Consider the following 12,979-nt stretch of genomic DNA (forward strand, 5'->3'; position numbering starts at 1 on the left):
CCTCATGGCTCCATTAGTATATTGATGAAAGTTATTACCAGAAAGGATCACCCAGAGTCCCCCTGACGCGCGTTTCGATATAGATATCTTCCTCAGAAGGGGTGCTCTTGTCATATGTCTTAATAAAAATAAAAATGTTTTACTTTTATTGGAGGACCTTTCCTTCTTGTTTTTCTCAATACTATTTCCTTCCTGGTCTAAAGAGGTCTAGTATTGAGTGCTAGTGTGTGGGTCCTGGGTAGTGCCCCCTCCTTACCCGAGAGCGGGGTACCACACCTCTGGCTGAGGTGCACTACCTCTGTGGCAACTGCGCCACATATACTCTATATTATACAGCAGTGTTATACACACAAACATATATTCTCAGCCCTCAGTGAGTCAAAAGTTGAAAAACTAGGTGTTATATATGGAAAGGACATTGCCTACAAATTTCTGGACAAATTTGCTGAGTGTTTAAGGTGAATTCCCATCATTAAAAGTGATCAGTGATCTAAGATAACTTGCAATTGACACCCCCCCTTCCCCATAGATCTTAAGAATGGAACTTCCATTTAAATAGGCTGAGGCTGAGCATGTGATCACTATTCCATTCACAGTCTACAAGGGTTTGTGTAATCAACCGATCTTCTCTTTCGAGTGCTGTCATTTTCATGGATAGCACTTGTACCTATGATATTCTAAGGGGTTCTGAACATGTCCAATATTTTTCCTCATATTGAATGGTCTGCAGAAAAATATGGAGATATTTCCAATTTTGATCTGAAGGGTCAAATCAAAATCGGCACTATAAGTCTATAAGTCCGTGAAAAAAATTGGATGACATCCTAGTGCAGCCTGATTTTCATGGAGTGACAGAAAAGAGAAGGTGTAAAATTTTTATTTTTTTTCCCCTTCATGTACGAGAAAAACTGATGCTACTCTGATCAAACCCTGATCAGAATAATTGGACCGTTTTTCACGTACAGTATGTGGAGAAATGGGTCGTGTGAACCTACCCTAAGAAGAGTGCTGTATTCTGCCATGTTTGGCTGTCCCACTGAGAATGAAGAGAGCAGTGCTACACATGAGTGGCTAGCCCTGAATTTCGATATGGCATTTGAGAGCACTGCTTTTGGAAATTTTGTCGCAAAACTGAACCTGTTCACACCAAACTAGATTTAATTTTCAGACTCTGAAACAGTCCAAAATGTGACAACTTATTCAAACTAGCCATTCTTAATAAATTAGCCCCATGGTATAAGAGAATAATGCCATAATATATACTGTATGTGAATATAAATATCAAACAACTGTCCGGCACTTCCAAGCAGAAAACGACAAGTGTGAACAGGTGCAAGCTAAGAGAGCCACTCTGTAGAAGTAAAAAAATAAACCTGCACTCTGAAAGACTATAGCAGGTAAACATTGAATATATGATATTGGAACTGCATTAATGTTATAGAAAGCATGTTAAAAGATGAAGGTACTTAGTGCAAAAACTGGCCAATTCGTATGAGCCCAACTGCCAGCGACAAGGCGTACCCCTTTGTTGGGACCCTAAACCTAATATGATGCCTCTCATAGGTGAAAAGCCTACAATTATATGGGCAAGCAGAAAGTAGGATCAAGCTCTATGTAAAAACTCCTGAGGATCAGAACACAGTACACGGACACTCGGATCAAACTCCGACAAAGTTTGATCTGAGAGAATTTGCATAATCTTCCCTTATTCTCTCACATGAGAATATCAACTGCACGTGTAACTTGGCCTGAAGAGCATTTCTGTCATGGTACATGGAGGCACCTGCCACTCAGAAGAGTCACCAAATTCATTAACTGGGGTGCGTGTGTGGTATACCAGTGTCACCATCTACTGCTGATGAGTGAATGAGCTTTCGTGTAGCAGTAGATTTGTTGCAGTGTGTCAGATCTACTTTGGGCTCTGTGAGTTAGGGGATGTAATTAGTGTTGAGCGATAACATCCGATATTTAGAAATATCGAATCGGATTGGATCGGCCCGATACACAAAAAGTATCGGGTATCGCCGATTCCGATCCCGCAAGTCACATTCAAGTCAATGGGACAGAAATATCGGAATTAAAAAAAACCCTTTCTTGCCTTGTACATCCTGTTCGGGATGGGGGAAGAGTGTGGGCGGTGTGTGGGCGGACACTGTGCGTGTCTGTATGTGCGGGCAGGGTCTGTGCGGGCCTCTCGAGGGTCTGTGCCGACTGTCGGGGGCCTGTGCTGGCTGCCAGTGGTCTGTACGGGCCTCTCGGGGGTCTGTGCCGACTGTCGGGGGCCTGTGCCGGCTGCCAGTGGTCTGTACGGGCCTCTCGGGGGTCTGTACAGGCCTGTCGGGGGCCTGTGCCGGCTGCCGGTGGTCTGTACGGGCCTCTCGGGGGCCTGTGCCGGCTGTCGGTGGTCTGTGCCGGCTACCGGGGGCCTGTGCCGGCTACCGGTGGTCTGTACGGGCCTCTCAGGGGCCTGTGCCGGCTGTCGGTGGTCTGTGCGGGCCTGCCGGGTGTCTTGTGTGTGTGCAGGCATAGTCCGATGGGACTACAAGTCCCATCGGGTGATGCCTGCTACAATGACAGTGATTGACACATTAGCCAATGATGGGACAGTAGTAGTCCCATCATCCGGCTAATGTGTTGAATGTAAAAAAAATAAATAAAAAAAAAACATACTACATACATACTACATATATACTACATTCATACAACATACATACATACTACATACATACTACATATATACTACATTCATACAGCATAGATACATACTACATATATACTACATTCATACAACATACATACATACATACTACATACTACATACATGCTACATATATACTACATTCATACAACATACATATATACTACATACAAGCTACATGTATACTACATTCATGCAACATACATACATACTACATACTACATAAATACTACATTCATACAACATACATATATACTTCATACATGCTACATATATACTACATTCATACAACATACATACTACATACATGCTACATATATACTACATACATACATACATACTACATATATACTACATTCATACAACATGCATACATACTACATACATACTACATATATACTACATTCATACAACATACATACATACTACATACTACATGTATACTACATTCATACAACATACATACATGCTACATACTACATGTATACTACATTCATACAACATGCATACATACTACCTACATACATACTATATATTTACTACATTCATACAACATACATACATACTACATACTACATGTATACTACATTCATACAACATACATACATACTACATACTACATACAAGCTACGTATATACTACATTCATACAACATACATACATACTACATACTACATACATGCTACATATATACTACATTCATACAACATACATACATACTACATACATACTACATATATGCTACATTCATACAACATACATACATACATACTACATACATACAACATGCTACAGACATACAACATACATACATACTACATACTGCATACATACTACATACATACTGCATACAATACATTCATACAATACATACATAGACATACAGTACATATAACATAGATAACATACTCACCATCACTTGTCACTTTTATCCCCAAAGCCAGTGTCATCTATGAAAAAATATGAAAATAACAAACAAACAATATACTCCCTGATCCACAGAAATCCACGCGTGTCCCACGCCGATCTCTCGTGGAGAACAGCAGCATCAGCTGATGCGACCGCTCTCTACGGGGCTCCAGGAATCCAGTGACGGGAGGTAGGTATCCTTCCTCACTGTATTCCTCCGCCACTGTAAAAAAATAGTCCCTGGTCTCACTTTATGGCAAAAGCTGCGTGGGAACTTTCTTTTTTTATGGCAATGCTGCTGTTCTCCACGAGAGATCGGCGTGGGACACGTGTGGATTTCTGTGGATCAGGGAGTATATTGTTTGTTTGTTATTTTTATATCTTTTCATCGATGACACTGGCTTTGGGGATAAAAGTGACAAGTGATGGTGAGTATGATCTCTATGTTATATGTACTGTATGTCTATGTATGTATTGTATGAATGTATTGCATGCAGTATGTATGTAGTATGTATGCAGTATGTAGTATGTATGTATGTTGTATGTCTGTAGCATGTTGTATGTATGTAGTATGTATGTAGTATGTATGTATGTTGTATGAATGTAGCATATATGTAGTATGTATGTATGTTGTATGAATGTAGTATATATGTAGCATGTATGTAGTATGTAGTATGTATGTATGTTGCATGAATGTAGTATATACGTAGCTTGTAAGTAGTATGTAGTATGTATGTATGTTGTATGAATGTAGTATACATGTAGTATGTAGCATGTATGTATGTTGTATGAATGTAGTATACATGTAGTATGTATGTTGTATGAATGTAGTATATATGTAGTATGTATGTAGTATGTATGTATGTTGTATGAATGTAGTATATATGTAGTATGTATGTAGTATGTATGTATGTTGTATGAATGTAGTATATATGTAGCATGTATGAAGTATATATGTATGGTGTATGAATGTAGTATATATGTAGTATGTATGTATGTTGTATGAATGTAGTATATATGTAGCATGTATGTAGCATGTAGTATGTATGTATGTTATATGAATGCAGTATATACACTCACTGGCCACTTTATTAGGTACACCATGCTAGTAACGGGTTGGACCCCCTTTTGCCTTCAGAACTGCCTCAATTCTTCGTGGCAGAGATTCAACAAGGTGCTGGAAGCATTCCTCAGAGATTTTGGACCATATTGACATGATGGCATCACACAGTTGGCGCAGATTTGTCGGCTGCACATCCCTGATGCGAATCTCCCGTTCCACCACATCCCAAAGATGCTCTATTGGATTGAGATCTGGTGACTGAGGAGGCCATTTGAGTACAGTGAACTCATTGTCATGTTCAAGAAACCAATCTGAGATGATTCGAGCTTTATGACATGGCGCATTATCCTGCTGAAAGTAGCCATCAGATGTTGGGTACATTGTGGTCATAAAGGGATGGACATGGTCAGCAACAATACTCAGGTAGGCTGTGGCGTTGCAACGATGCTCAATTGGTACCAAGGGGCCCAAAGAGTGCCAAGAAAAAATTCCCCACACCATGACACCACCACCACCAGCCTGAACCGTTGATACAAGGCAGGATGGATCCATGCTTTCATGTTGTTTACGCCAAATTCTGACCCTACCATCCGAATGTCGCAGCAGAAATCGAGACTCATCAGACCAGGCAACGTTTTTCCAATCTTCTACTGTCCAATTTCGATGAGCTTGTGCAAATTGTAGCCTCAGTTTCCTGTTCTTAGCTGAGAGGAGTGGTACCCGGTGTGGTCTTCTGCTGCTGTAGCCCATCTGCCTCAAAGTTCGACGCACTGTGCGTTCAGAGATGCTCTTCTGCCTACCTTGGTTGTAACGGGTGGCAATTTGAGTCACTGTTGCCTTTCTATCAGCTCGAACCAGTCTGCCCATTCTCCTCTGACCTCTGGCATCAACAAGGCATTTCCGGCCACAGAACTGCCGCTCACTGGATTTTTTTTCTTTTTCGGACCATTCTCTGTAAACCCTAGAGATGGTTGTGTGTGAAAATCCCAGTAGATCAGCAGTTTCTGAAATACTCAGACCAGCCCTTCTGGCACCAACAATCATGCCACGTTCAAAGGCACTCAAATCACCTTTCTTCCCCATACTGATGCTCGGTTTGAACTGCAGGAGATTGTCTTGACCATGTCTACATGCCTAAATGCACTGAGTTGCCGCCATGTGATTGGCAGATTAGAAATTAAGTCTTAACACACAGTTGGACAGGTGTACCTAATAAAGTGGCCAGTGAGTGTATGTACCATGTATGTAGTATGCATGTATGCTGTATGAATGTAGTATATATGTAGTATGTAGTATGTATGTATGTTGTATGAATGTAGTATACATGTAGTATGTAGTATGTATGTATGTTGTATGAATGTAGTATATATGTAGTATGTATGTATGTTGTATGAATGTAGTATATATGTAGTATGTATGTATCTTGTATGAATGTAGTATATATGTAGCATATATGTAGCATGTGTGTATGTTGTATGAATGTAGTATATATGTAGTATGTATGTAGTATGTATGTATGTTGTATGAATGTAGTATATATGTAGCACGTATGTAGTATGTATGTATGTTGTATGAATGTAGTATATATGTAGTATGTATGTAGTATGTATGTATGTTGTATGAATGTAGTATATATGTAGCATGTATGAAGTATATATGTATGGTGTATGAATGTAGTATATATGTAGTATGTAGTATATATGTATGTTGTATGAATGTAGTATATATGTAGCATGTATGTAGCATGTAGTATGTATGTATGTTATATGAATGCAGTATATATGTACCATGTATGTAGTATGCATGTATGCTGTATGAATGTAGTATATATGTAGCTAGTATGTAGTATGTATGTTGTATGAATGTAGTATACATGTAGTATGTAGTATGTATGTATGTTGTATGAATGTAGTATATATGTAGTATGTATGTATGTTGTATGAATGTAGTATATATGTAGTATGTATGTATCTTGTATGAATGTAGTATATATGTAGCATATATATAGCATGTGTGTATGTTGTATGAATGTAGTATATATGTAGTATGTATGTAGTATGTATGTATGTTGTATGAATGTAGTATATATGTAGCACGTATGTAGTATGTATGTATGTTGTATGAATGTAGTATATATGTAGCATGTATGTAGTATGTATGTATGTTGTATGAATGTAGTATATATTTAGTATGTATGTAGTATGTTTTTTTTTTTTTTTACATTCAACACATTAGCCGGATGATGGGACTACTACTGTCCCATCATTGGCTAATGTGTCAATCATTGTCATTGTAGCAGGCATCGCCCGATAGGACTTGTAGTCCCATCGGACGATGCCTGCACACACACAAGACCCCCGGCAGGCCCACACAGACCACCGGCAGCCTGCACAGACCACTGACAGCCGGCACAGGCCCCCGAGAGGCCCGTACAGACCACCTGCAGCCGGAACAGCCCACCGACAGCCGGCACAGGCCCCTGAGAGGCCCGTACAGACCACCGGCAGCTGGCACAGGCCCCCGACAGGCCTGTACAGACCACCGGCAGCTGGCACAAGCCCCCAAGAGGCCCGTACAGACCACCGGCAGCTGACACAGGCCCCCGACAGGCCTGTACAGACCCCCGAGAGGCCCGTACAGACCACCAGCAGCCGGAACAGACCCCCGAAGTCAGCACAGACCCCCGCAGTCGGCACAGACCGCGCATCATGATGCGCACAGACCGCGCATCATGATGACATCATTTCAGCAGCCAATCACAGCCACAACAGTGGCTCATTGCATTATGGGGACTTCCGATTCCGGTATCCGATATTGAAAAAATATCGGTACTCGGTATCGGAATTCCGATACAGCGAATATCGGCCGATACCCGATATTTGCAGTATCGGAATGCTCAACACTAGATGCAATACATTGCAGGTGCGAACACTGAGGATTCAGAAATGTGCATTGAACTTTGCTGTCATCTACTTGTCAATGTATAAGTATAAAATTTAGGTTTTTAACTCCAGCAAGAGCCTTCCATAGAAACGGCTGGGAGGAGCATTCCAGCTCAGTTCTAACTCGCTTCCTGTGAGATTGTACAAACTAGTTAAAGTCCTGTTTAGTCCAGTCAAGCTAGAGCAAGGAAGAGCATGGAAACTCCATTGCTACCTTAATCCATTCCTGTCCACGCTGAGGGAACATCATTCTCCACATAGTTACCTCCACAAAGCAGTGAAGCTTTATACAGTCAGGAGAGATAAGGCTGAATAAGTGCTCTCCTGTATACTGATTTTCCTATGTGCTTTTAGCCAGAACCAGATCCACGTTTTTCCCACTCTACGATTTTTGTCTGACCTACCCCTGTAATAAGGAACCATAGGGCTAAAATCTTGAGTACTTACACACTACTAATGTGTCGCCATGAGGAGCCAACCCATGAAGGTCCCTCCATCAGTGTTGCATTACCTGGACTGGGCAAAACATTTACTCCAATAACATGTGATGAGAGCTGTGCTCCAGTCGCCCTGAGAGGCATTAAACTTGCTTGTTTAATAAGGAGACACCTTCTTTCATATGCACCATATACAGTGTAACCCATACTGTGAATTACCCATACGTTGCCTATAAGTGAGAGAGACTGTCCCCTGTTTTCATAATAATAAATAATAATAAATGTTATTTCTATAGCGCCAACATATTCCGCAGCACTTTACATTATAGAGGGGACTTGGACAGACAATAGACATTACAGCATAGCATAGCAATAAACACATAGATCAAAACAGATACCAAGAGGAATGAGGGCCCTGCTCGCAAGCTTACAATCTATGAGGAAAGAGGGAGACACGAAAGGTAGGTGGTAACAGTTGCCCTGATTGTTTGGACCAGCCATAATGTTACAGTTGTGGCCAAAAGTATTGACACCCCTGCAATTCTGTCAGATAATACTCAGTTTCTTCCTGAAAATGATTGCAAACACAAATTCTTTGGTATTATTATCTTCATTTAATTTGTCTTAAATGAAAAAACACAAAAAGAATTGTCCTAAAGCCAAATTGGATATAATTCCACACCAAACAAAGAAAAGAGGGTGGACAAAAGTATTGGCACTGTTCGAAAAATCATGTGATGCTTCTCTAATTTGTGTAATTAACAGCACCTGTAACTTACCTGTGGCACCTAACAGGTGTTGGCAATAACTAAATCACACTTGCAGCCACTTGACATGGATTAAAGTTGACTCAACCTCTGTCCTGTGTCCTTGTGTGTACCACATTGAGCATGGAGAAAAGAAAGAAGACCAAAGAACTGTCTGAGGACTCGAGAAACCAAATTGTGAGGAAGCATGAGCAATCTCAAGGCTACAAGTCCATCTCCAAAGACCTGAATGTTCCTGTGTCTACCGTGCGCAGTGTCATCAAGAAGTTTAAAGCCCATGGCACTGTGGCTAACCTCCCTAGATGTGGACAGAAAAGAAAAATTGACAAGAGATTTCAACGCAAGATTGTGCGGATGTTGGATAAAGAACCTCGATTAACATCCAAACAAGTTCAAGCTGCCCTGCAGTCCGAGGGTACAATAGTGTCAACCCGTACTATCCGTCGGCGTCTGAATGAAAAGGGACTGTATGGTAGGAGACCCAGGAAGACCCCACTTCTTACCCCGAGACATAAAAAAGCCAGGCTGGAGTTTGCCAAAACTTACCTGAAAAAGCCTAAAATGTTTTGGAAGAATGTTCTCTGGTCAGATGAGACAAAAGTAGAGCTTTTTGGGCAAAGGCATCAACATAGAGTTTACAGGAGAAAAAAAGAGGCATTCAAAGAAAAAAACACGGTCCCTACAGTCAAACATGGTAGAGGTTCCTGATGTTTTGGGGTTGCTTCGCTGCCTCTGGCACTGGACTGCTTGACCGGGTGCATGGCGTTATGAGGTCTGAAGTCTACCAACAAATTTTGCAGCATAATGTAGGGCCCAGTGTGAGAAAGCTGGGTCTCCCTCAGAGGTCATGGGTCTTCCAGCAGGACAATGACCCAAATCACACTTCAAAAAGCACTAGACAATGGTTTGAGAGAAAGCACTGGAGACTTCTAAAGGTGGCCAGCAATGAGTCCAGACCTGAATCCCATAGAACACCTGTGGAGAGATCTAAAAATGGCAGTTTGGAGAAGGCACCCTTCAAATATCAGGGACCTGGAGCAGTTTGCCAAAGAAGAATGGTCTAAAATTCCAGCAGAGCATGGTAAGAAACTCATTGATGGTTACCGGAAGCGGTTGGTCGCAGTTATTTTGGCTAAAGGTTGTGCAACCAAGTATTAGGCTGAGGGTGCCAATACTTTTGTCTGGCCCATTTTTGGAGTTTTGTGTGAAATGATCAATGTTTTGCTTTTTGCTTCATTCTCTTTTGTGTTTTTCCATTTAAGACAAATTAAATGAAGATAATAATACCAAAGAATTTGTGATTGCAATCATTTTCATGAAGAAACTGAGTATTATCTGACAGAATTGCAGGGGTGTCAATACTTTTGGCCACAACTGTAAGTGTGTAACAGTACAGACACAGAGGGCTAATGGATGCATAAAGCATGTGGGAACATGATGTGGGGAACCTGGTTAATGTAAAACTTTTGAATGTGCCACACAAGGATAGTTAGGTTAATGTGTTGAGGCGATAGGCCAGTCTGAATAAATGCGTTTTCATGTCACGCTTAAAATTGTAGGGATTGGGGACTACTCGTATTGACCTGGGAAGTGCATTCCAAAGAATTGGCGCAGCGCGTGTATAGTCTTGGAGACGGTTTTATCCCTCAGTAAAGTTTACAAGTTCACACGTGTGTCTGGCTTCTTGAGGTTGCAAGAGCACCACTGGCACTCAAGCACCTGCCCCCAGACACCTCCTGTACCCCCAAGGTTCTATTACCATCTCCACCACACTATTAAGAATTGCTGTGGACACGAGGAAAATGTTCAGGAGTCCAACAAACCACTTCAGTTACCGTGAGTGACATTAAAATCCGTTGTCAGTGGAACTACATGTCCCAGCTGACCCTATGCACATCTGGCGCCCCCCCCATTGCTCACCACATGCACCTCTTCATGAATTCTGCAACTTCTAAAACAGTAAGGCTGTGTGCACACGCTGCGGAAAAGGTGCGGATTAATCCGCAGGTGAAACCGCAGGTCAAAAGACCTGCGGTTTTACCTGCGGATTGCTCTGCGGTTTTGCCCTGCGGTTTTTCATCTCCTCAATGGAGGAGATGGCAAACCGCAGGAGAATCCGCAGAAAGAATTGACATGTCAATTCTTTCTGCGGATTGAAAACCGCAGATAATCCGCGCGGAAAATTCCGCACCGTCTGCACTGCGGTTTTTGATTCCCATAGGGAATCATTGTACTGTACACCGCAGCAGAAACTGCTGCGGGTCCGCAGCGGCCAAAACCGCTGCGGAACCGCAGCAAAATCCGCAGCGTGTGCACACAGCCTAAGACTGACTTGGCGTGAACGTGTTTGTGCATTTGTTTGTTTTTTTTCTGGGTTTTTGAAGTCACATAAAGATGCCTATGGGGTGATGCCGCTGCTAAAAAAAAATGCATGCATGTAAAAAAATAAAAAATAAATAAAAGAAAAAAAGAAATCACCAACACCCAATACCCTAAAGACATATATTTGTAGAGTTTTATATACTTCACTAAAGGCTTTAAAGCATCATCAGAACCCGATGTATTTAACTTAAAGTAATCAAAAAAGTCCAAAGCACAAAAAAGCAGAGAATGCTGTGTGTGAACTGACCCAAAAGAGCTCCTCATCAGTCTTAACATCCGACAAGAAACGTGGAATAATTCACGTCCCTTTAGAGCAAATGTTTAGGTTCAGCTAATTTCAGCTGCCTGGGGACATATAAGCATTTGCAATCTAGACTACTACAGAAGTCAACGCACAAAGTGAAAAATATTAAATACTTATATGTAGCAGAGCTCTGGGCAGAACCGTATGCGCACATGAGCAAAGATCATGCAAAACATTACCTGCAGTCCCATGTAAAATCACAAATCACACATTGTAATACAACTAACTCAGCTCTGCTGTACTGAAAATAATTCAAATAACGAAGACCCTCGTAAATGGTATTTATACACCACTGTATACATTTTGTTAACATTAGGTATTAAGAAAAATCAAGACGGAGCGTCGTTTTTTTATGTGCAAAATTAATTAATCCCTTTATCGCCTATGATAAATGAAAAAGAAGTGAGATCTTACCTGTTCACGGAGTATGTCCTGGATGATTTCCCTTCAGAATGGGCTCCAACTTTCTTCTCATTTCCCAAATACATGCAGGATAATATGAAGATATAACCTAGAATCTGATTCCTTGTTAATCCATGTGTGAGCTCAGAGAGAAAGGACAAGTCAATGTGAAAACCCTTAACATGCCAAATAAGACAAGGCAAAATTGTGGAGGAAAATAAGGCAAAAGCTGTTGAGAGAGAGACTTGCAGGCAGCCCAGGAGCTCATTGTTCTGAGTGGATCTCCACTGGCTTATGTGTGCAACATTCCATGAGCTGGATGTGCAACAGATAGGATGGATACTGCCCCCTGCTGGTCACACTCAATATTGTGTGCAAGTATGCAGCTCTGATAATAACATTGGCCATCAATAACCTGCACTATATGAAACTCTGCAAGCGTCTCTGTTATTAACTTTTAGCATAAGGTCATGGGCTTAGAACATAGAGACGTTATTACATTATCCATTCATGACTTCATTTAGTGAAGCTGTATTTTCATGTTAACAAAAACTGCAAAAAATAAAGTCCATTGTTATATGAGCAAACCCAAAATTAAAATTATGCCAGAGGTATTTGGTGTTTAGTACCGGACACTAACTGGTTGGCGTGCCTGGGGCTGTGGGGGGAGAGAGAGAATTTAATTTTCTAGCTGAAATGCTTTGGTCCTCATTGTTTTGAATACGGTTCGGGTTTTGGTTCAAGTTCTGTTACCAGAACTAAACTTTGGAAAAAGGTTTGTATAGGATATAAGAATCCAGACTTTGACAGGTCACTCATCCCTAGTTATATATTCTTCTACACTAGGGAATGGACACGTGGATGTTCGTGTTCTGGTAAAAGACCAAAACTTTATTCTAAAGTTGTGTTCAGGTACCAAAACTGTATCTGAAGTTGAACCAGAACCCCATTGAAATCTCTCTCACTTTCCCCGTAACTCCGGACAGGCAAAGGGTTGATTATGACTTGTAGGATCACTACTACCAACAGGTGGTGCTACAGAGTTAAAATCCTCTTCCTCTCTGAAGTGGCAATT

General features: G+C 41.3%; 1 protein-coding gene across 3 annotated transcripts in view; it reads right to left on the reverse strand.

The window, feature by feature from the left end:
• Positions 1 to 12,184, reverse strand: part of HTR1F (5-hydroxytryptamine receptor 1F) — a 376,176-nt gene extending 363,992 nt beyond the window's left edge. For all 3 annotated transcript variants that reach the window (XM_073584436.1, XM_073584437.1, XM_073584439.1), the window contains exon 1: positions 11,917 to 12,184. The gene's annotated coding sequence lies outside the window, so the exon portion shown is untranslated. The remainder of the gene's footprint in view (positions 1 to 11,916) is intronic.
• Between the last annotated feature and the right edge of the window lie 795 nt (positions 12,185 to 12,979).

The sequence above is a fragment of the Dendrobates tinctorius genome, unplaced genomic scaffold (assembly GCF_039654945.1).
Source record: "Dendrobates tinctorius isolate UK_male_01 unplaced genomic scaffold, ASM3965494v1 ptg000084l, whole genome shotgun sequence".
Classification (NCBI taxonomy): Eukaryota; Metazoa; Chordata; class Amphibia; order Anura; family Dendrobatidae; genus Dendrobates; species Dendrobates tinctorius.